Source organism: Hipposideros armiger, unplaced genomic scaffold (assembly GCF_001890085.2).
Source record: "Hipposideros armiger isolate ML-2016 unplaced genomic scaffold, ASM189008v1 scaffold_70, whole genome shotgun sequence".
In the NCBI taxonomy this organism is placed as follows: Eukaryota; Metazoa; Chordata; class Mammalia; order Chiroptera; family Hipposideridae; genus Hipposideros; species Hipposideros armiger.
This window is the reverse complement of record NW_017731420.1, coordinates 3410354-3435269: the sequence shown is the minus strand read 5'-3', so window position 1 is coordinate 3435269 and position 24916 is coordinate 3410354.

Sequence of the window (24916 nt, the reverse complement as noted above, 5' to 3'; positions counted from 1 at the left end):
AATTGTTTTATTATCCTTTTAATATACCAAAAGAGAATTCATAGATAATACATGTCATTAAAAAAATCAATATGCTTTTCTAATGTTGTCAGAGAGCGGGCTCTTCTCGGCATGAAGTCCAGATCCTTGGCAACTTGAGCAAAGAATTGAATGAGACACCAAGGCAAAGTAGTGAAAAAGCAGTTTATTAGAAGAGATAGTACACTTTAAAGAAACAGAAGTGGGCCTGAGCAGTGAAGGATGGCTCAAGGGAGGAAGGGGTCAAAAAAGGAAGAAGCGGTCAAAAGGGCAGACCTCCCATGACTTGGAGTTTTTATCTTCTTTCTTTAAAATGGGCTGTTCTCATCTGGGTATAGGACCACTTGATTGACACTTGTGATTGACAACAGATACTGCGCAGGTGCGAGTGGCTGGTCAGATCTAGTTGGGTATTTTGTGCCCATTTGTTTTCCCGCAGGGGTAGGTAATCACAATACAAAGGAGAGTTTTGGGTGTAGAGGGGAGGTCTCCTTGGAGGTCCCATTCTGTGGGACATGCAGGAATGCAGGACCCAATGCCTGCCTCTAACTGCCTGCCTTGTTTTCCCTTTGAGAGATGTGACCCCCATAAAATCTCTATGGGAAGTTGAGGGACAGGAGGTCTTTTCTTCTGTATCTACTTCCTGCTGGGCAGAGGTGTAGAGGTGTCCCTGCCTATTGGGGGATTCACGGAACTCTCACCCTCGCTGGTCTTAGATGAGAGGAAGAGGTCTCAAGCTCCACCTGGAAGACCAGGTTGGCTTCTTTGGTTGCAACTGGCAATCTTGCTGCGGTATCATCTGTATCTCCAAGGTCCCTGAATGAGGAAAAATAGATTTTAATTAATAAATCTGTTAGCTATCCTGAAGCCTGTGGCCATTCAGATGCAACAGGTCACTCAGGTGGCATCAATTGTCTAGGCCCAGAATGGGTTTGGAAAGGATCATTAGGCTTACTGGCCTAGGGATATTGGGAAGTCACAGGCTTTCAAGTAGTTATCTGAAGCAAGGGTAGGAACAATCTATTGTTTAGGATTTAGAAACTGATTTACACAACCATCAAGAATCTGGGAGATAGGAGAATTCTAGGATTCAGGCTAGGAGCAATCTTTAGCCTATGATTCACAAGCTGATTAGAGGAGTAATCAAAGCCAGGAGCTAAGAAACTAAGAAACTAGGGTGGAGACTTCACATTTCTATACTTAACATTTCTATAGGAAAGAAAACTTAAAAGCTTTTCAGTGGGGTGGGGGTAAGGGTAGGGGCTACTCGGTTGGTCCACAACACTAACTCTAATACAAAAAAGAAATAAAAATATCTTATAAAAATAACAATAAAATTGTTTATAATAAATTAATAATGCATCAATATGTAAATGCATGGGCATGCCTACACTTGAAGACATAAGAAGATAATCAGATGTTTGCCCCAAACATGTAGAATAACCATGACTGACCGTGACAGATGGAGATGTGTGCAGGTGAGCTGCATGGTATCTCCAGTACCATTAGTGACACTACCATTGGAGATGTGTTATCTGAAATAGTGAACAGCGCTTGGTAAAATTTGAAACAAAACTAAGTACAATTTTCTCTCACTTTACACATGATAGTGTGTCAGAGGACCCTAGACAAAGGTTTTCCCAGACCACATGGCCACCAAGACTTCCGCGTTTAACATTTCCTAATTCCTACCTGTTGGGAGACGTGCAGGCTGGCTTTAGTGATGCATTGTTTTGCATCTTGTTTTGCTCCTTTTTGCACCTGTAGGATGTTTACTTAACACTAAGGTACATGGTGAGTAGGCCAGTTCCTAAACAGACACAGAAGATTTGTAGCTATTTGGGTTAATGGAAGGAAGTGTTCTGGGAGGCTTACCCCCTAAGGTCTCCCTGACCTTTAAAGTATTTAATAGATAGTTAATGATCTACTTTTGAATAAGGTAAATGCATGTTTATCCCTTCTGTTTTGCACGTACTCTGGAAGTATATAAGGATGTTGGAAAATAAACTCGGGGCTTCAGTATTTACTGGAGTCCTCCCGGTAACTCTCTCTCTTCTGTCTCTTTTCTTAATCCTAATGCCCCCCTCAGGACTGTTCGAGATATTGGCTGGCTACAATACCTACCTCACCCGGGAGCCAGACAGAAACTAACACAATGCCACATGCCCTGATAAGGAATCCTAGCTGCTAACCCGGAAGCCTCGGGGTATATAGCTCCGAGTCCTGACCTGATCGAGGCTTGGATATGAATCCACTGAGCTGGCGCCTGCATCAATAAACGCTGCTTCCCCTTAGCCTTGGTGTCCCGTCTCTCTGTCCGAGTATCCCGCAACAGTAGTTAGTATTCATGAACAATTCAGTGTGTATTAAAATTGAGCAACGTATCTAGGGACCTACTGAGGTGCTTTCTGAGGGTAAAGGCAGCAGATGCCATCTTTCACTCTCCCTATGCCTTGCTTCAGGTTGCCATAATCTCCTGGAAAGGAGCTTGTGCACTTGTCTGGCCCCCCAATTTTTGTATCTGTCACCCTAGAGGACACTTCTGTATCACCTGACTCTGGTGGCCAGTGGGGCTTATGCTTGTGAGCCCCACAGGACTGTAACCAATGGAGAAAGAGTTCTTAACTGGCTACCACCCCCACAAAGAGTAGAGCAGCAGAGAGGCAACATACTGAGAAGCCCAGCTGTTCTGTGAAAGAGACCTACTAGCTTATCTTCATAGCTACAGTCTGAGGGGAAGGCTTCTAATTAAACACACATCTAAGGCCATCTGTAATGTTCTCCAGAGACCTCAGAGGGTGGGTGCTATCTTTGCATTCTCCCTCCGCTATTCCCCAAAGCACTGGTATCTCCTGGAGGGGAGCTTGGACACACATCTGGTGCCATAGTTTTACATCTGGTGTTCTGATTTTCGTGACTGCCACCCAGGGGACATTCCTTGATCACCTGTTTGGTGGCTAACAAGCAGGGGCTTGTGTTCACAAGTTCAAGGGGATGATAGCAAAGAAAGAAACAGTTCTTAACCGACTATCACCCCAGGGTTTAGCACAGAGGAAGCAGACAAAAACACCCATCTCCTAGTTTTCTCCTAAAAGAGATTCTATTTGCTACTTTACAAACTGCTACCTACAGGCCTGGCTTCTAATCAGTCTGAATCTAGGTGCTGACTAAGATCTTCCCCTTTGGGACACTGACAGGCCTTGGTACACCATCAACCTGGGAGACTATCGGAACCAGCCGATATGTCGAACAGTCCTGAAGGGGAGCGCGAGGATTAAGAAAAGAGACAGAAGAGAGTGGGGGTGCGAGGATTAAGAAAAGAGACAGAAGAGAGCGTTACCGGGAGGACTCCAGTAAATACTGAAGCCCCGAGTTTATTTTCCACCACCATTATATACATTCAGGGTGAGTACAAAAAAAGAAAGGACAAATACGCATTACCTCATTCCAGAGTAATTCATTGATAATCCACTTAGAAACTTAAAGGTCAGTGGGGACAATTTCTTCCATAATCCCAGATAGCCATCTATCTCTATTGTGTCTCCCAAGGCACTGGCCATTCTCTCCACATACCTCGAGATTAAGCAAAACACCCTCCAGGTGCAAGTAAAACAAGAAGTAAAACAAGATATGCAATCAGTAAAGTCAGCCTGCATGGCTCCCAACAGGAGACACTAAAAATAGACTACTTGGACCATCATAAAGGTTTGACAAACAAAAACTAGGACAGGGTTGAACAATAAGGCTCATCTTCAACATGAAACCACTCCTTCAACACTGGGAGAGGAGCCTGTTTTATCAAACACACAGAAACCAATGCGGAAGAGTCAAGGAAAATGAAGGAAAAGAGGGATATGTTCCAAATGAAAGAACAAGACATAAACCTTAGAAAAAGCTCTTAATAAAATGGAGATAAGTGATTTACCTGATCAAGAGTTCAAAATAATGGTCATAAAGATGCTCACCAAATTCTGGAGAAGAATGGATGAACAAAGTGAAAGTTTGAACAAAGAAAGAAAAAATGTAAGAAAGTACCAAATAGATGTCACAGAGCTGTAGAATACAATAACTGAACTGAAAAATACACTAGAAGGGTTAAATAGCAGGCCAGATGAAGCAGAAGGATCCATGAACTTGAAGAAAGGCAGTGGTACTCACCCAATCAAATAATTTGACATTAGTATTAACAATATGTTTTTGGATGTGTCTCTTTGGGCAAGACCAACAAAAACAAACCAAACAAATGAGACTTGATCAAACTAAAAAGCTTCAGCACAGTGAAGGAAATTATCAACAAAACAAAAAGACAACCCACTGAATGGAAAAAGATATATGTAAATAATATATTTGATAAAAGATGAAAATCCAAAATACATAAGGAACTCATACAAGTCAACATTAAAAAACAAACAATCCAATTTAAAGATGAGCACTGTCTAATAGACATTTCTCCAAAGAAGACACAGAGACGGCCAACAGGAGTATGAAAAGATGCTCAACATCACTAATCATCAGAGAAATGCAAATCAAAACCACAATGAGATATTACCTCACACCTGTCAAAATGACTATTATCAAAATGGCAACAAATAACAAGTGTTGGCAAGGATGTGAAGGGAACCCTTGTGCACTGTTGCAGGGAATGTAAATTAGTGTAGCCACTTAGAAAACAGTATGGAGGTGCCTCAAAATTTTAAAATAGAACTACCATATGATCCATCAATTCGACTTCTAGGTACTTATCCAAAAAAAACACCAAAAAAACAAAACCCAAAAAACATTTACTCAAAAAGATATATTCACCCCTATGTTCATTGCAGCATTATTTGTAATTGTCAAGACATAAAAACAACCTAAGTATCCACTGATATGTGAATGGATAAAGAAGATAATGTATATATGTGCAGTAGAATATTATTCAGCCATAAAAAGAAGGAAATCTTGCCACTTGTGGCAACATGGATGGTCCTTGAGGGCTTGCTTATGTGAAGTGAAATAAGCCAGACAGAGAAAAACAAATACCATATGATTCACTTACATGTGGAATGTTAATTTTAAAAGAAGGGAAAGTGGGCCGGCCATGTGGTTCGTTGATTAAGAGTTGGCTTGGGAGCGCTGACTCTGAGCAGCAGGACCCCGGTTTGGATCCCACATAAGGGTCAGTGATGCTGCGCCCTCTACAGCTAAGATGGTGAACAACAGCTCGACCTAGAGCTGGGCTGCCATGAGTCGCCAGTGATGGAGTAGGCTACAGCGGGGTTGCAGTGGGCTGCAGTGAGCTATCCTGAGTGGCTGGCAGCCAGCGTGAGCGGCCAGCAGCTGGCATGAGCTGCCGTAAGCGGCTGTCCAGTGGCCGGCGACCGATTGCCTCACCTGGGAAGAGCGCAATGATACTACCAACATGGGCCAGTGAAGCAATGACCTCCACAACTAGACTGAAGAACAAAAGGACAGCAACTTGTCTTCTCCTTCCCCGATTCCCCAACGCTGTTCCCCTCCCCCAACTCCCCAATAAAATCTTTAAAATAAATAAATAAATAAAATAAAAAGATAAAATAAATTAAAAAAGGAAAAGAAAAATATCTGACTTCATAGATACGGAGAAAAGAATGGTGATTGTCAGAGGTGATTGGGGGGTGGACAAAATGGGTGAAGAGGTCAAAGGGTACAATCTTCCAGTTATAAAATAAATAAGTTAAGGGCATATAATATACAGCATGGTGACTAAAGTTAATAATACTGTATTGTATACTGGAAAGTTGCTAAGGGAGTAAGTAGCTCTTAAAAGTTCTCATCACAAGAAATAAAATTTTAACTTGTGTACTGATGGATGTTAGCTAGATTTATTGTGGTGGATCACTTCACAATGTATATTATATATACATATATATAACATTATGTTGTATACTTGAAACTAATAATGTTATATGTCAATTATATATCTTAATTTTTAAAAAGTTCACAAATGACTTTATTTATATATAAAATAAGGTTGGTCTAGGCTCAGTTAATTATAAATAAGCTTTCCACCAACATGAATGTCCAGTGGAACATTAGAAATTTGTGTGGAACATAAGAAAATTCTTCTTTGTATAGGACTACCCCATTCTTTGCAGGATGTAGCATTATATTTAAGCAGTAGCTCCCCACCATCATTGTGACAACCCAAACCATCCCACAAATTTTCAAGATGCTCTCTAGGGGGCGCTGCTGTCCCCCTCCCCGCATTGAGAAGCACTGTTCTGGAATTAGTGAGCTCTAAACTCAGGTAACTGGCAGTCATCTCATCTCTCCCAGCTTCCTGGAAGGAGTCATCTGTAGAAGACACGAATGAAGCCAACGTGGAGAGAAGGCAGAATTGAGAGATAGCCAGACAGAAAGAATCCAGAGATATTTGAACTCCAGGATCCATGTATGCAGTATGACAATTAAGTTTGGGAACTTGTTGCAATGATGTTGCTAACCTTTTTTGATATCAGAGGGATTATTTATTATGAATTTGTACCAACTTGTCAAACAGTTAACCAAGTTTACTATTTGGAAGTGCTGAAAAGACTGTGTGAAAAAGTTAGACAACAACGACTTGAACTTTTCTCCAACAATTCATCTCTTGCATCACGACAATGCACCAGTTCACACGGCACTGTCTGAGGAAGTTTCTAGCCAGTAAACAAATAACTGTATTGGAACACCCTCCTCAATCACTTGATTTGGCCCCCAATGACTGCTTTCTTTATCCAAAGATAAAGGAAATATTGAAAGGAAGACATTTTGATGACATTCAGGACATCAAGGATAATATGACAGCTCTGAAGGCCATTCCAGGAAAAGAGTTTCAAAATTGCTTTGAAAGGTGGACTAGGCGCTGGCATGGGTGCATAGTTTCCCAAGGGGAGTATTTCGAAGGTGACCGTAGTGATATTCAGCAATGAGGTATGTAGCACTTTTTCTACGATTAGTTCGCAAACTTAACTGTCAGACCTCGTATGCCTGAAGTCAGATATTTCCCAATTTACATGTGTATTAAATTTCCTTTTCATTTGAGTTATATTGAGTTTGATTTCTGACATGCAGCCAAACAAAATTCATCCTAATATGTGATTAAAAAGACAGTTGTAGATATAATTTTTTAAAATGGTCAGTGATACTTCATCGTTACTATTGACTTACTTTTTTCATCTGCGAAGTAGGAAGAGAAAGGGAAAGTGAACTCCAGGGTGTTATATCCCAGTAAGTGAGGCTTAGTAAAGCCTATGAGCCAATGATCCTACTTTTTATTTTTCTCATGGTACTAACTTATACGAATCACTGTCTTCATATATTGCCTCGTCCTTACTTCCACCTATGGCATTTGAAATCTACAACCACTGTATAAGATGCACCCAGTTTTTAGACCCCAAATTTTTTGAAAAAGGGTATGTCTTATACATGGGGAAATATGGTATATCCTGCCCTTGTGTTCTTCAAGAATCCATGTCTTTAAGTAAATTTTTGCTTTTCGTTTATATCTCCAGTAGGTTTCTCTACTTACCTCTAAAGAATTCTAAGCTAACACCTTATTTCTGTAGGTAGTCTTCTCCTCAAATCAAATCAGATCACCAGTAAGTCACACACATGGCCAGAGGGGACGGGTCATCCCTGGCAGAACCACCTTCAGGGGACTGGGGGTGGGTGTGGGGAGGTAGTGTGTTCTGCTTGGCTTTAATCAGAGGTCAACACAAGAAACAACCACAGGCTTTCATATTCAACTCCAGGCTCTGACCCTCATCAGCTGTGTCTTTTTGGGTATAAGTTACTGAACTCCTCTGATCTGTAAACTTGGGACCATAATAATAACCCACCTCTTAAGGCAGTGAGAGAGCTTTGGAGGCAGAACTTTGGCATTTATTTATTTATTTATTTAAAGATTTTATTAGGGGATTGGGGGTAGGGGAGCAGCATTGGGGAATCGGGGAAGGGGAACAGACAGATAGACAAATTGCTATTTTTGTTATTCAGTCTAGTTGTGGAGGACGTCGCTCCATTGGCCATGTAGGTATGATCATTGTGCTCTTCCCGGGTGAGGCAACTGGTTGCCGGTCATTGGTTGGCCGCTCACAGCAGCTCTTGGCAGCTCACACCGACTGCCAGCCGCTCACGCTGGCTGCCAGCCACTCACGTAGCTCACGGTAGCCCACTGCGGCCCCGCTGCAGCCTACGCCATCGCCGGCAACTCACAGCAGCCCAGCTCCAGGTTGAGCTGTTGTTCATCATCTTAGCTGTAGAGGGCAAGCGTCACTGGCCCTCATGTGGGATCCGAACCGCGGCCCTGCTGCTTAGAGCTGGCGCTCCCAAGCGAGCTCTTAACCAACTGAGCCACTCGGCTGGCCCAGAACTTTGGCATTTAAATCTTGGCTTTGATGTATTTTGGCTATGTCACCTTGTGCAAACCCTTTCTGTGTCTCAGTTTCTTATCTCTAAAATGGGCATATTTTTAAAGGATTTATAGGTATAAAGTGGGATGACATGGTCAAATGCTGTATGAAAATAACCATAATTGTGTGTTCCAGATATAAAAGCTTGGCACACTAGTTGAGTTCAAAGTCCCTTTTTCCTCTTAGCAAAATGGGCTCCCCTGGCCCTGCCTTGCCTCCTGTTCCTCTACTCCAGCTCAGTGTGGCCTTATTTCTGTTTCTCCAGGAGAACTTGAGGTTCTCTCAAATTTGCTGATTTTCTGCCTTAAACCCTCCTCTTTCTAACCCTCTAATTTAGGTTCTTCATCTGGCTAATCCCAACTCACACTTCAGGACTCAGCTAAATATCCCTGGTCCAGATAAGCCCTCCATGTGCCCCCGACTCAGGACGGCTCCCTTCTTGTCACTCCCAACCCCTCACATGTTCTGTGCCTTGCTCTCTATGCTTGTCCTTTATAGAACGGATCACATTTGGAGTCTATTTTAGTTGTGTTCTTTCTTGCTGAATGCCTGGTTTCCCCATGAGAGTACATGAGCATAGGGACAGCTGGCACATCCACCGCAGTACCCACAACCCAGGCACAGGGCCAGACACACAGCAGATATCCACTAAACACACTCTCCCCTCTTGACTGAATACCAGCCCCCCTTGCTTGACCAGCTCATTGCTGGAGTCCTAGCTCAACCTTATTCCTACAACTCCCCACTGAGAGATGCAGAAAAGCTGGTTGTCCTCAAGTTCATGTTTATTTAACTGAAATCAAAGTCTGATAGCTGAATAGTAAGACAGGCTCAGCAGGCAGGACGAACCCAGGCACGTTATTATTTACAGTGCGTCCTGGCGTGGCTGGTAATACCCTTCCTTTATTCTGAGCCATGGAGACATGGCTCTCATTTCTGTTGAAGGAACAACATCTTCTTTATGTAAACCCTTAAACAACAGGGTTTCAAGTGGCATGGAGAGCCCCGCTCTGTTTCAGAGCTGTGGGGCACCACTGTAACTCACACAGTATCCTCACCACTCAACGAATCAAACGAATCAAAATCACAAACAAAACAACTTTTCTGAAAAGGCATTCCTCAAAAGCCCTGTGCACTCAGAAAAGGGCTGGTTGAGTCATTTCCAATTTTACTGTCAAAAAAAGAGCCATTTCTCTTTTTAAACTTTCAAAGATATTACTCAGTGACAATCATATTTTCCTGATTTACACTGACTTATTTTCAAAAATAAAAAATATTTGAAAAAGGAAGGCCAACTATGTTATGACACTATTGTTGAGACAGAAATTTCTAGTGCTGAGTAAATTCATACCTTGAAATGTTCTCTATTCTATGAATAGCTGAAGTAGATGTTGTAAGGGGACTTAAACATGTGGTAGGAAAGTTGAGATGACAACCGATGGCAGTTAAGAGCTTGGGTACTGCAAACACGTGGTACAATTGCCATCTCCCCAGCCTTGCCCATGGACAGGCATTGCTAAGTGATCATAGCTGTTTAGCAAAACAGTTGAGAATTATGGCTCTAGAATCATACTGTCTGGGTTCAAATCCTGGCTCTGCCGTTTAACAGCTGTATGACCTTGGGAATTTTACTCAACCATGCTGTGCTTCAGTTAGCTCATTGATAAAGGCGTGGAGGAGTACCTATCTCATGTCATGACATTGACAAGTGATCAAATGATTTCATATATATAAAGCACTTAGGAGCATGCTTGGCCCAAAGTAAGTACTCAAGAAATATTAAGCTCTTAAGCCAAAATGAGACACAACCCTAGTGCCCATCAATAAGTGAATACATAAATTGTGGTATATACATACAATAGAATACTACTAACCAATGAAAAGAAAAAAAAACTACTAACATACACAAAAACCTGGATGAATCTCACAATAAATATGAAGAGAGAAAAAATAGACCAAAAAAGTATATTGGGCATGATTCCCTTTACACAGAACTCTTGAAAATGCAAGCTGATCTATAGTGACAGAAAGCACGCCAGCGGTTGCTTGGGAATGGGGAGGCAGGGAGAGGTGGGAGGGATGGATTACAAAGGGGCATGAAGAAACTTTTGTGGATGATGGATATGTTTACCATCTTGATTGTGGTAATGGTTTCATGAGGGTGCACCTATGTCAAAACTTATCAAATTACATACTTTAAATACATGTGATTTGTTATATGTCAATTATATCACAATAAAACTGTTTTTTAAAAAAAGAAATATTAGCCATTACTATTACCTCATCTTTGTTTAACACAGTGCCCCAGGTGGTCACTACAGGATCAGAGTCAACACTCAGTTCTAGTCTTTATTGGTTTTCCCTGGTTTAGATGAAACTTTTGATTCTCTCTCACTTATGAGAACTTAGGACTCTGTAATTTACTAGTCCTCACTAGTCCTGATTAGACCTTACACAAATCACTGAAACTCTTTGAGTCTCAGTGTTTTTCATCAGTAACATGGAAATTATATCTACCTTGCTTTCTGGATTGTTGTGAAGGTCAAATGTGGAAATGTTCATCAAAGTGCTCCAAAACAATGGTGCAAACAACATAGGAGGATGACACATGCCACATGAGTTCGAGAATATTCGATGTATTGAGTTGTCGGAAAAGTCATGATATATTTTGTCTATGTTTTTCAAAGGTCATTTATTTATATAAAGAACAAAGGTCAATCAATGATATATTGCCTGTTTTGTTCGATAATCTTGCCATCTTTCAGTGAGCTTCATAATTCCTCATTTATAGAAGGACCTATCTTTATTTGCGAAAAACTTAACAAGGTGCTGATTTACAGCCTCATCTGAATTGAACGTTATACCACACAAGGAGTTTTGAAGAGAGCGAAACAAGTGGAAGTCTGATGGCACCAGGTCAGGCGAGTATGGTGGGTGTGGCAACACATCCCATGCGAGCTCCAATCATTTTTGACGAGTGATCAAACTTGTGTGTGGTCTTGCGTTGTTGCGATGGAACACAACTCCTTTACAATTAATAAGCTCTGGATGTTTCTAAATAATAGATTTGTTCAAACTGTCCAATAGCCGATAGTACACATTCAAATTGATTGTTTGGTTCCTTGGTAGGAGCTCGAAAAACACGACACCCTTAAAATCCCACCACACTGAGAGCATAACCTTCCTCTGATGAATGTCTGCTTTTGATGTCGTTTGAGGCGAATCATCACGTGGGGACCAAGATGGCTTGCGCACCATATTGTTGTAAACAATCCACTTCTCATCACCAGTTATCAGTCGCTTCAAAAAAGAATCATTTTCCTCATGTTTAATGAGCATATTGCAGATGTTTATATGTGCTGTCAAATGAACTTTGAGTTCATGAGGAACCCAAATACCGAGCTTGCTTACGTATCCCAGCTTCTTCAGGTGGTCATGAACGCTTGACTGATGGATGTTCAATGTTGCTGCAATCTCTCGTGTCATGTAACATGGGTTTGACTCGATCAGTGCCTTAATTTTGTCATCAACCTCGGTGGGCCTCCCTGACTGAGGAGCGTGGTTGAGATCAAAATCACCAGCACAGAATTTTGTGAACCATCGTTGGCACTGACGTTCTTGTAGAGCATTGTCACCATAAACTTGATGCAACTTTTCACAAGCTTGATGTGCGTTCTTCCGTTTATGGAAGTAAAACAGTAAAATATGGCAAAAATGCAGAGTTTGGTCTTCCATCTTCAACTTGTAAAATCTCCAAAACTCAGCCAAATCGCTCAATTTTTAAAAAAATGAAGCTAGAACTGTCAGCTGTCAAATGACATAGCAATAACATAGATGCGAATGACTCTAGTATTTCCAAAATTGAACTAGTGCCATCTGTCACAAACATGCGTCATGACTTTTTCGACAACCCAACATTTGCCAGGACTTGATCTGCTAGCAGAACTTGATACTAAGTACTTCTTAAAGCAGCCCCTTTACAAATATTATTTGGATTTATGATTTTTGTGTGAATACCTTTGTTAGCTCATTTTTATGGTTAATCATTTGGGTCTGTGGAGAGGGTGGACTCAGAGATGTCAGTCTGAGGGACTCAAGCCAGGCCACTTGGAAAGGCCTGGCCAGCATTAGAGGGGATCTCTGTATATAGACACTTCCCAGGCGGACAGTCTGCCCACCTATGGAAGCTTCTTCCTTCTGGCCAGAGGCCCCTGCCCTTCAATGAGCTGAAGCCTGGTGCTGGGTGGTATAGCTGAGCCTGGCCTGATCTCTTGTATAAAACCAATTGTTTAGTATCACTCAAGAGGGCCTGCAGGGATGTTTGCAGGAAACAATATATGTTAAAATACCTCATTTTGGGGGTGGGAAGGAGTTTATACACCCAGAGTAAAAAAGACTGGAAAGATACAAACTAAAATTATTCCAAATGTGTGCCAAGAGGTACAAACCAAAACACTAACAGTGGTTACTTTTAGACTTGGGGTTGCGAAGCTTTTCACTTTGTTCTCTTGACTTATTTTATTTTCTAAATTTTCTACAATAAGTGAATATTGCTTTTGCAATAAGAAAACAAAAACAAAACAACAAAAAACCCAAAACCAAAGTATTTCTGGCTTGGAATTGCTACTTTTGTTCATAAAAGCAAGAAACATTCTTGTTACCTCTAACCATTAAAGATAACCATCAGCTGTAAACAAACAGAAAAATAAATAAAATACCTCAAGCTTATGCATGATCTGCCAGCTGTGCCACAGGGTAGTTTCAGGAAGGTCCTGCTGTGCCCCTTGACACCCAACTGAAAAGGACAGTGATGTCCCCCAATGCTCCTTATGTCCCTTATTGCTAGATTTTGCTCTGTAATCCATATATGAATCTAACTTCTTAAATCGACATATTTTCTGCTGGTAATGATGCAGGATTTGTTGGATGTGTGTGTTGTGTGTGTGTATGTACATGTCGGCATTCATGGTCTCATGAACCAAAGAATGGAGACACGGACCAAAGAGGTAAATTTACAGCAGAGGATAGTTTATGAGAGTAGGAAATAACAGCTCTCAAAACAAGAGGGGGTCCCGACTGGGTTGCCCAATAGTTACAGCAAAAGCTTTGCTTTTTATACCTTTTGTATGTCTGGGGAGAGGGCTGCCTGGTGTCTCTTGGCATTATTATCAGATTTACATTGTTGCTTAGTCGGGAGGAGACGTTTTCTCCAAACTGTCTACTTTCCTTAGAGCTTAATCAGCCTAATCAATGTCTCTGTTCTGAGAGGAGCATGTTAGTCAGAGTCTGGGTTTGAAGAAAGGACTCCTGACAGTCTTCTCTTATGTTAAATAACCTCTTTGAAGATATGCATTCTACCTGGGAATCCTTGACTTGAAAGAAGAGAACTTGCTCCTCCCCCACCTGAGTTTGTCACTCTGGCAGGTCCAGTGACTTAAACCTATCAGTCAGCTATTAAAATTATTTCCCTGGCTTTGTTATGGTTTCCACTCTGATTCCGTCTACATTGGCAATTTCCCTGACTGCCTATAATTTCCCTATCTCAGTAACATTCAGCTTGAAACCAATTGCATTGTAGAATCCCCTCAAGCCTCTCAGCCAGTGGGTCCAGAGCAGGCCCCACCAAGAGTGATGACATAGCTGTCACTGGTTCATGGCCCTCCCGGCTCAACTGAGATCTGGACCCACTGCAAAGAACCTCTTAAAAGTGTGGTGATCTCCAGAAGTTTCTCATGTGTGCTCACACAAAGTCCACTCCGGCTATGCCCCACTGTCCTATCTCACGGCTTCTGTGGTGTCCTTTTATCCTACATTCAACTGCAGAGCCCAAACAGTCAAATTTCAAATCCCAGCTGTGGGATTTACTATCTGGGTAACCTTGGGAGAGATACTTAACTTCTCTGTATCTCAGTTTCTTTATCAGCAAAATGGGCACAATAGTATCTAATATTCCATAGGGTTGTGTGAGGGATTAAGTGAGCTACTATTGCAAAGTATGCTGAATAGCGCCCAGCACATAGTAAGTACATATTAACTACTATTTTTATTGCTTGCCAATGTTTCTGCTCAGCATTTGGGTATCCACTCATTATTCCTCTGTAGGTTCCTAGCAGCATGAGAAACAAATCTTCATTTTACATATGGATGAAAAAGACTGAATAAAACCCAGGCAATGTTTCACAGACTTCAATTTTATCCCAGCAAGCTGCTTGGATGAAGTTCTTAATGCAGCTTCCCACGGAGGCATTTTTGCAAGACTAGACCTCATCTTTTACAGAGACAACTGGAGCAAAATCTCAATCTTTAGAGCTGTGAGTGGCTCTGACCATGATGTGTTTTATTCTCTCTCCAGCCGCTTTCACACCTGGGAGTTTTAAAAGACTGATGCCCGGGCCGTATCCCAAGCCAATTAAATTGGGATCCCTGAAGGTGGGACCCAGGCATCAGTATTGCTTTAAAAGCTTCCCAGGTGATTCCAATGTGCAATCAAGGCTGAGACGTGCTGCCTACGCCTAAACCAAATGTCACCATAGTAACGGATCATAGATGGTGGCTAGTGTATGGTCATATTTAAAGACATCGCAGATGCTAATAAACTGACAAGATTGGGGGCACAAAAGGCTCAGGAAAGGGACCTTTAAGATGTCAAAAGCGCCACGGTATTCTTTCACCTTTTTGAAAGACGTTTGGTTTGGGTAACCCCAGTTAGTACTGCTTGTGTTCTCGTAATGCACAGGGTTTGGGGGCAACAATTCCTTCCTGTTTGATCAAATCTCACTCTGCTCTCACTTAGAAGTCCCTGCATGAGTCCAAAGGCAAGGCTGGGCAAAGGCAAGTTAAAACCTCACATCTCTGAAGTGGCCCTGCCCTGGGGCTATTCAGTGTCTCACTGAGGAGAACTGAGATATATATATATAAATGGTAACTAGCCAACCTGCAGTGCAAGGTAAAATGAGAAGTCGTGCCGTGAAGCATAGAGAAGGGGGCTGTGAAGAGTATCTGAAGAGGTGGGAAGCAGCCCAGAGGAAGCCACTGCGGAGGGATGTGAGATGTGTGTTCTTGGGGAAGATACTTAACCTCACTGTGCTTCTGTACCTCAGATGTTAAGGGGGTAATAGTACTTACATCAGGGTCACTTTGAAGATGTAATGAGTTAGGACAGTGTATTTAACTTGGCACTGAGAAAGCCCTTATAGGGATAGCTGTGCTTATTATCATTATCCTCACTATAATTATTAATTAAGCAGCAATGATTATTCAGATTTTTTTTACAAACTCAGTGATATTTCCTTCAATAATATTCCCATCACTTTTTTTTTTAAAGATTTTATTGGGGAATTGGGGGGATGGGAACAGTGCTGGGGAATTGGGGGAAGGGGAACAGACAAGTTGCTGTCGGTTTTGTTCTTCAGTCTAGTTGTGGAGGACATTGCTTCACTGGCCCAAGTTGGCACCATCATTGCGCTTTTCCCAGGTGAGCCACATCAGTCGCTGGCTTCTGGATGGCTGCTCACTGCGGCTGCTGGCCGCTCACGCTGGCTGTGTATAGCCCATGGCAACCCACTGCCGCAGGAGCTGCAGCCTACACCATCACCGGCGACTCACGGCAGCCCAGCTCCAGGTTGAGCTGTTGTTCAGCATCTTAGCTGTGGAGGGCAGTGTCACTGGCCCTCATATGTGGGATCCGAACCGGGGCCCTCTGGCGTCCCAAGCCAGTTCTTAACCATCGCGCCACTCAGCTGGCCCTTCCCATCACTTTTGAGAGGCAACAAATTCCTTTCCATTGTATATTTTGGGATTGCTTTTGGTGGTCCTTTGAACCCTGATGTTCAGGGTCTGTGTTTATGTTATAAACATCAGTGACATCTATATGACCTGTAATAGAGGCATACCTCACAGATATTGTAGGTTCAGTTCCAGGCCACTATAATAAAGTCTAATTGCAATAATGTGAGTCATACTATTTTTTTCATTTTTCAGTGCATATGATTTATATTTACACTATACTATAGTCTATTAAGTGTGCAATAGCATTATGTCTAAAAAAGTGTACATACCATAATTAAAATATACTTTATAGCTAAAAAATGCTAACAATAATCTGAGCCTTCAACAAGTCATCATTTTTTTGCCGGCGAAGGGTCTTACCTCAATGTTCACGGCTGCTGACTGATCAGAATGGTGGTTGCTGAAGATCGGAGTGGCTATGGCTAGTTCTAAGTAACACAATAAGAAAGTTTGCTGCATCAGTTTCTCTGTAACATATGATAATGTTTGATAGCATTTTACCCACAGAACTTCTTTCAAATTGGAGCCAATCTTCTCTAACGCTGCCACTGCTTTATCAACTAAATTGATGAAATATTCTAAAACTTTTGTTATCATTTCGATAATCTTCACAGCAGCTTCATCAGGAGGAGATTCCATCTCAAGGGACCACTTTCTTTGCTCATCCATAAGAAGTAAGTCTTTACCTGTGAAAGTTTAATCATGAGATTGTAGCAATTTTGTCATAACTTCAGGTTCCACTTCTAATTCTAGTTATTTTGCTGTTTCAACCACATCTCCAATTGTTTCCTCCACTGAAGTCTCGAACCCCTCAAAGTCATTCATGACGGTTCTTCAACTTCTTCCAAACTCCTATTAGTAGTTTGACCTCTTCTCATGAATCACAAATATTCTTAATGGCATCTAGAATGGTGAATCTTTTCCAGAGGTTTTTAATTTACTTTATCCAGATCCATCAGATGGCAGCTAAAGCCTTACAAAATGTTTTTTTTTTTTAAAGATTTTATTGGGGAATTGGGGGAGGGGAACAATGGTGGGGATTTGGGGAAGGGGAACAGACAAGTTGCTGTCCTTTTGTTCTTCAGTCTAGTTGTGGAGGATGTCACTTCACTGGCCCATGTTGGTATTATCATTGCGCTTTTCCTGGGTGAGGCAGTTGCTTGGCAGCCATTGGACAGCCGCTCATGGCGGCTCGCGGCAGCTCATGCCAGCTGCCGGCTGCTCACGTTGGCTGCCAGCCACTCATGTAGCTCATGGCAACCCACTGCGGCCCCACTGCATCCTACACCATTGCCGCGACTCATGGTAGCTCAGCTCCTGGTCAAGCTGTTGTTCACCATCTTAGCTGTAGAGGGAGCAGCATCACTGGCCCATGTGGGATCTGAACCTGTATCCCTGCTGCTCAGAGCTCATGCTCCCAAGCCAACTCTTAATCAGTGAGCCACTCAGCTGGCCCACAAAATGTATTTCTTAAATAATAAGACTTGAAAGTCAAAATTACTCATTCGTCCATGAGCTGCTTTTAGCAAGCATGAAAACAACATTAACCTCATTGTGTATCTCCATCAGAGCTCTTGGGTGAGCAGATGCATTGTCAATGAGCAGTAATAGATTGAAAGGAATCCTTTTTTCTGAGCAGTAGGGCTCAACAGTGGGCTTAAAACATTCAGTAAATATTATTGTAAACAGATGTACCATAATCCAGGCTTTGTTGTTCCATTTATAGAGCACAGGCAGAGTCTAGCATAATTCTTAAGGACCCTAGACTTTTTTGGGCCGTAAATGAGAATTGGGTTGAACTTAAAGTTACCAGCTTCATTAGCCCCTAACAAGAGAGTCAGCCTATCCTTTGACACTTTGAAAGCAGGCAGTGATGAACAAAGATGCAAAAATCCCCCCCAAAAATATTAGAAAACTAAAGTCAACAATACATTAAAAGGATCATACACCATGACCAAGTGGGATTTATTCCAGGGATGCAAGGATGGTTCGACATCCACAAAAATCAATGTGACACACCACATTAATAAAATGCAGGATAAAAATCATATGATCATCTTAATAGTTGCAGAAAAAGCATTTGACAAAATTCAACATCCATTTATGATGATAACTCTCAACAAAGTAGGTATACAGGGAACATACATCAACATAATAAAGTCCATATATAACAAACCCAAGGCTAAATCATACTCAATGGTGAAACACTAAAAGTTTTTCCTCTAAGATAAGTAACAACCAAGTATGTCCACTCTCCCCTTTTTTATTCAACATACTGGAATTCCTAGCCAGAGAAATTGGGCAAGAAAAATAAATAAAAGGCATCTAAATCAGAAAGAAAGAAGTAAAACTGTCACTATCTGCAAGCGACATGATACATGATAATATATACAGAAAATCCTAAAGACTCCACCAAGAACAACAACAACAACAACAACAACAAACCAAAACAACTTAGAATTAGCAAACAAAGTCAGTTAAGTTGCAGGATACAAAATCAAAATACAAAAGTTTGTTGCATTTCTGTTACATTATTCACTAATAATAAATATGAGAAAGATAAATTAACAATTTCATTTATAATTGCATCAAAAAGAATAATATACCTAGGAATAAATTTAAGCAAAGAAGTAAAAGACCTGTATACTGAAAATTATTTGACATTGGTGAAAGAAATTGAAGACACAAATAAATGAAAAGATATTCTGTGCTCATGAATGGAAAGAATATTGTTAAAATGTCCATACTACCCAAGGCAATATACAGATTCAGTGCAGTTTCTAATAAATTTTAATGGCATTTGTCACAGAAATAGGAAAATTCTAAAATTTGTATGAAACTAAAAAAGACCCTGAGTCTCCGAAGCAATCTTGAGAAAGAACAAAGCTGAAGGCATTACAGTCCCTGATTTCGAAGTATATTACAAAGACATAGTATCAAAACAATATGATACTGGCATAAAAACAGACACATAGATCAATGGGCCAGAACAAAGGGCCCACAAATAAACCTGCTCATATATGGTCAATTAATTTATGACAAAGGAACTAAGAATATAAAATGGAGAAAGGATAACTTTTTCAATAAATGTTACCAGAAAAACTGGACAGCCACATACAAAAGAATGACGCTGGACCAGTATCTTATATCATACTCCAAAACCAACTCAAAATAGATTAAAGATTTGAACATAAGACCTGAAACCATAAAACTCCTAGAAAAAAACATAGGTGTTAAGCTCCTTGACATTGGTTTTGGTGATGATTTTTTGGATGTGACACTGAAAGCAAAGGCAGCAAAAGCAAAAATAAACAAGTAGGACTACATCAAACTGAAAAGCTTCTGCACAGCAAAAGAAACAATCAAGAAAATACAAAGCTAACCTTTGAAATGGGAGAAAATATTTGCAAATCATTATCTTATAAAGGGTTAATATCCAAAATATATAAAGAACTCACATAATTTTATGGCAAAAAAACAAATACAATTGAAAAATAGGCAGAGGATCTCAACAGACATTTTTCCGAAGAAGTTAAACAATGGCCAATAAGCACATGAAAATGTGCTTAACATCACTAATCATCAGGAAAATGCAAATCAAAACCACAATGAGATATCACCTCACACCTGTTAGAATGGGTATTATAAAAAAGACAAGAAATAACAAGTGCTGACAAGGATGTGGAGAAAAGAATGTGCACTCTTGGTGCGAATGTAAATCGGTGCAGCCACTATGGGAAACAATATGGATGGAGTTCCCTCAAAAACTTAAAAATAGAAATACCATATGACCCAGCAATTCCACTTCTGGGTATTTATTCAAAGGAAATTAAAACACTAACTCCAAAAGATATACGAGGTGTGATCAAACAATATAATGAATGTTCAAATAAAAAAAAAAAATTGGGCCGGCTGAGTGGCGTGATGGTTAAGAATTGGCTTGGGATGCCAGAGGGCCCCGGTTCAGATCCCACATATGAGGGCCAGTGACACTGCCCTCCACAGCTAAGATGCTGAACAACAGCTCAACCTGGAGCTGGGCTGCCGTGAGTCGCCGGTGAAGGCATGGGCTGCAGTCCCTGTGGCAGTGGGTTGCCATGGGCTACCGTGTGTAGCCAGCAGCCAGCATGAGCGGCCAGCAGCTGCAGTGAGCGGCCGTCCAGAAGCCGGCGACTGATCTGCCTCGCCAGGGAAGAGCGCAATGATGGTGCCAACTTGGGCCAGTGAAGCAACATCTTCCACAACTAGATTGAAGAACAAAACGACAGCAACTTGTCTGTTCCCCTTCCTCCAATTCCCCAGCACTGTTCTCATCCCCCCAATTCCCCAATAAAAATCTTAAAAAAAATAAATAAATTTTTTTTTACAGTAAAAGACACATTGCCATTAATCCCCCTCAAAATACTGTCCCCCCCCACTTTGAACACACTTATCCCATCGTTCTTGCCACTTTCTGAAGCAGTTCTAGAAGTCCTCTTTCATGAGTGTCTTTAGTTGTACTGTCATGGCTGCCTTGATGTCCTCAATCAATTCAAAACATTTACCTTTCATGGTGATTTTGACTTTGGGAAAGAGCCAGAAGTGGCGTGGTGCCAGATCCAGTGACTAAGGTGGATAAGGACACACCATAATGTTTTTATTTGACAGAAATTGCTGTACTAGAAATGATGTGTGACATGGAGCCTTTCCATTGTTAACACAAAATACAGTGAATGCTGCTGCTGAATGCAATCCAACAGAAAGGCAGGGATCTTCAATGTGGAAAGCAGCGTGTTGAACCTTAGTAACAGTGTGTGACAAGTTTCAACTTGTTCGGTACAGTCAGTCAGGTGTGAGCTATGTTTGAGAGAAGGTGCCTTAAATCATGTATCATGAACAACACATTAACATGAAATGAGCAAACGGCTTCATCCACCATCATGACAATGCTCCATGTCACACATCACTTCTGGTATAGCAATTTCTGTTACATAAAAATGTTATAGTGTATTCCTAATCCACTTTATTCATTGGATCTGGCACTCTGGGACTCCGGGCTCTTCCCCAAAGTCAAAATGACCATGAATGTTTTGAATCATTCAGAAAATTGAGGCAGCCATGACAGCTCAACTAAAGACACTCATGAAAGAGGACTTCCAGAACTGCTTCATAAAGTGGCAAGAATGACCGGTAAGTGTGTTTGAAGTGAGGGGGGGTATTTTAAGGGGGATTAATGGCAATGTGTCTTTTACTGCAATAATTTTTTTTTAAAGATTTTATTGGGGAATTGGGGGAAGGGAAACAGACAAGTTGCTGTCCTTTTGTTCTTTAGTCTAGCTGTGGAGGAGGTCGCTTCGCTGGCCCATGTTAGTATTATCATTGCGCTCTTCCCTGGTGAGGCAGATCAGTTGCCGGCCTCTGGACAGCTGCTCATGGCAGCTCCTGGCAGCTCACACCGGCTGCTGGCCACTCACGCTGGCTGCTGGCAAAACACAGTAGCTTATGGCAGCCCACTGCAGCAGGGGCTGCAGCCTACGCTGTGGCCGGAGACTCATGGCAGCCCAGCTCCGGGTTGAGCTATTGTTCACCATCTTAGCTCTAGAGGGCAGTGTCACTGGCCCTCACGTGGGATCTGAACCGGGGCCCTGCTGCTCAGAGCTGGTGACCCAAGCCAGCTCTTAACCAACGTGTCACTCGGCTGACACCCAGATTTTTAAAATTTAAACATTCACCATGTTTTGACCACACCTCACATGTACCCTTGTAGGGACACATTAGGGATTCCCCCACATAAGCCCCCAGAACCAGGATTGTAAGTTTGCTGCCTGAGCAAAAGCTTGGCAGTCAGCTGAGCCCCCAGAACCAAGATTGGAAGGTTGCTGCCTGAGCAAAGCTTGGCGGTCAACTAAGGGTTAACTGAGAGACGCTGGATGCTTGCCACACTGAAACCAGTGTGTGCTCAGCCAGAGTCCTTGAAAACTGTTTTGCTTTTCTTGAGCTAAAAAACAACTCTTAGACTAAGCATTTCTCCTTTAGCTTTAGGGGTGTACTTGTCATTTCCTACCACCTGTTTCTCTGTTATCTCTAATAAAAGACTGAAGTCAGTGAGGATGCGTGGTCAGACTTTGCTGTCTGTCCTCCTCCCCGCTATCTGCATTGCATTTCTGTCTCATCCTTGGTGTCTCCGGTTGCAAGTGCGACATACCCTCATGTTCACTACAGCATTTTTTACAGTAGCCAATACATGAAAGCAACCTTAATGTGCATCAATGGGTGAATGGATAAAAAAAAAACATGAGTGATTTTATATATATATATATATATATATATATGGAATACTGTCCAGCCATTAAAAAAAGAAGGAAATGTTGCCATTTGCAACAACATGGGTGTACCTTGAGGGCATTATGCTGAATGAAATAAGTCAGACAGAGAAAGACAATTATCATATGATCTCATTTATATGTGAAATCTGAAAAACAAAACAAAACAACCAAGCTCATAAATACAGAAAACAAATTGGTGGTTGGCAGGAGGAAGTGGGCAAAATGAGTAAAGGTGGTCAAAAGGTATAGACTTCCAGGGTCGGCCGAGTGGCTCTTTGGCTAAGAGTTGGCTTGAGAATACGAGCTCTGAGCAGCAGGGCCACCAGTTCAGATCCCACATGGGCCAGTGACACTGCGCCCTCTACAGCTAAGATGGTGAACAACAGCTCGACCTGGAGCTGGGCTGCCGTGAATCGCCAGCGATGGTGTAGGCTACAGTGGGGATGCAGTGGGCTGCTGTGAGCTGCCATGAGCTGCAGTAAGCAGCCGTCCAAGGGCTGGCAACTGATCTGCCTCAGCTGGGAAGAGAGCAAAGATCACATACCAACATGGGCCAGTGAAGCGATGTCCTCCACAACTAGGCTGAAGAACAAAAGGACAACAACTTGGCTGTTCCCCTTCCCCAATTCCCCAACGCTGTTCCCCTCCCCCAATTCCTCAATAAAATCTTAAAAAAAAAAAAGAAAGAAAAAAGTGCAGACTTCCAGTTACAAAATAAATAAGTCTCAGGAATGCAATGTACATCATGGTGGTTATAATTAATAATACTGCATTTCATTGCTAAAAGAGTAAATCTTAAAAATGCTCATCACAAGATAAAACATTTTGTAATTATGTATGGTGATGGATGTTAACTAAACTATTGTGGTGATACTTTTGCAATATATACAAATATTGAATCATGTTGCACATCTGAAACTAATATAATGTTATGTATCAATTATATCTCACTTTTTTTAAATGGGCAAAAAACCTGAATAGGTATTTTCCCAAAAAGATATACAAGTGGCAAACAGGTACATGAAAAGTGCTCAACATCACTAATCATCAAGGAAATACAAATCAAAACCACAAAGAGATATTACTTCATACCATTAGAATAACTGTTTTCAAAAATAAAAGATATAACAAGTGTTTGTGAGGATGTGGAGAAAAAAGAACCCTTGTGTACTGTTTGCCCAAATGTAAACTGGTACAGCCACTAAGAAAAACAGTACGGAGATTCCTCAAAAAACTGTCATATGATCCAGCAATTCCATTTCTGGGTATATAACCAAAGGAAATGAAATCATATCTCAAAGAGATATTTGCACCCCTATGTTCATTGCAGCATTATTTACAATGGTTAAGACATGGAAATAACCTAGGGGTCCATGAACAGATGACTGGATAGAGAAAATATGACATGTATATGTACAATGGAATACTATTCATTCATAACAAAGAAAATCCTACCTTTTGCAGCAACATGGATGAAACTTGAGGACATTATGCTAAGAGAAGTAAGTGAGGGAAAGAAAAATACAATATGATATCACTTATATGAGGAATCTAAACATTCCTGTTGCCATTTTCTTAGTCACTACATTATATTGCCTCCCTAACTTAAGGCTCTAACTCTCAAGTCCCTTTTCTGTAAAACCAGAACTGTCAACGGTTCCTAGCTCAGCTGCTGGGGACATTCAATGGCATCAGAGCCCGGCACACAGTAAGCATGCAGGAAATAATGGATGTTCAGCAAATGTTGGTTCTTCACAAGTCTCATATTTCCATTTCAGGCACTCAGCCCTCACCCAGTGGTGACATGCATTTTAAGGGACTTTCGATGATGATTCTGATTAAATCCCAGAATAAACTACTCAGACTTATGAGAAAATGATCTGTGATCTTGGAAAAGTTACTCCACTCTCTGGTCCTGTTCTGTCACTGTTCGTGTTTACCTGGGAAAGTTATGAGAGGATTAAAGGACAGGAGGAAGCCTTATGACAGACATATGTGTGGCTGCTCCTTTCCTCTTCCTCCCTTCATCTCCATTGGCCACGGCAAGGTGGGAGCAACTCTATCCTGATTTAACTAAAATAAGAAAATTAGGAGGATTATTTTCCACAGCAACTAAATATGAGAGACTGTTGAAAGAACTTGGGATGCTTAGTCCAGATAACAAAGGGTTTATGTGAACATAGCTAGCTGAGTACTGGCACCTATTTGAAATCAGAGCTTCTTGACAATCAAGAGAGGCCCAAGCCACTTCCATTTAATGAGGTTTGTGGTATATTAAAGAAAAAAACATTTTTTAAGGAAAAACATTTAATAGTTAAAAAATACTAGAGCAGGGTTACAAATACAATTAACTATTGAACAGTGTGGGGCCACCCCACCCCACCCCAACCT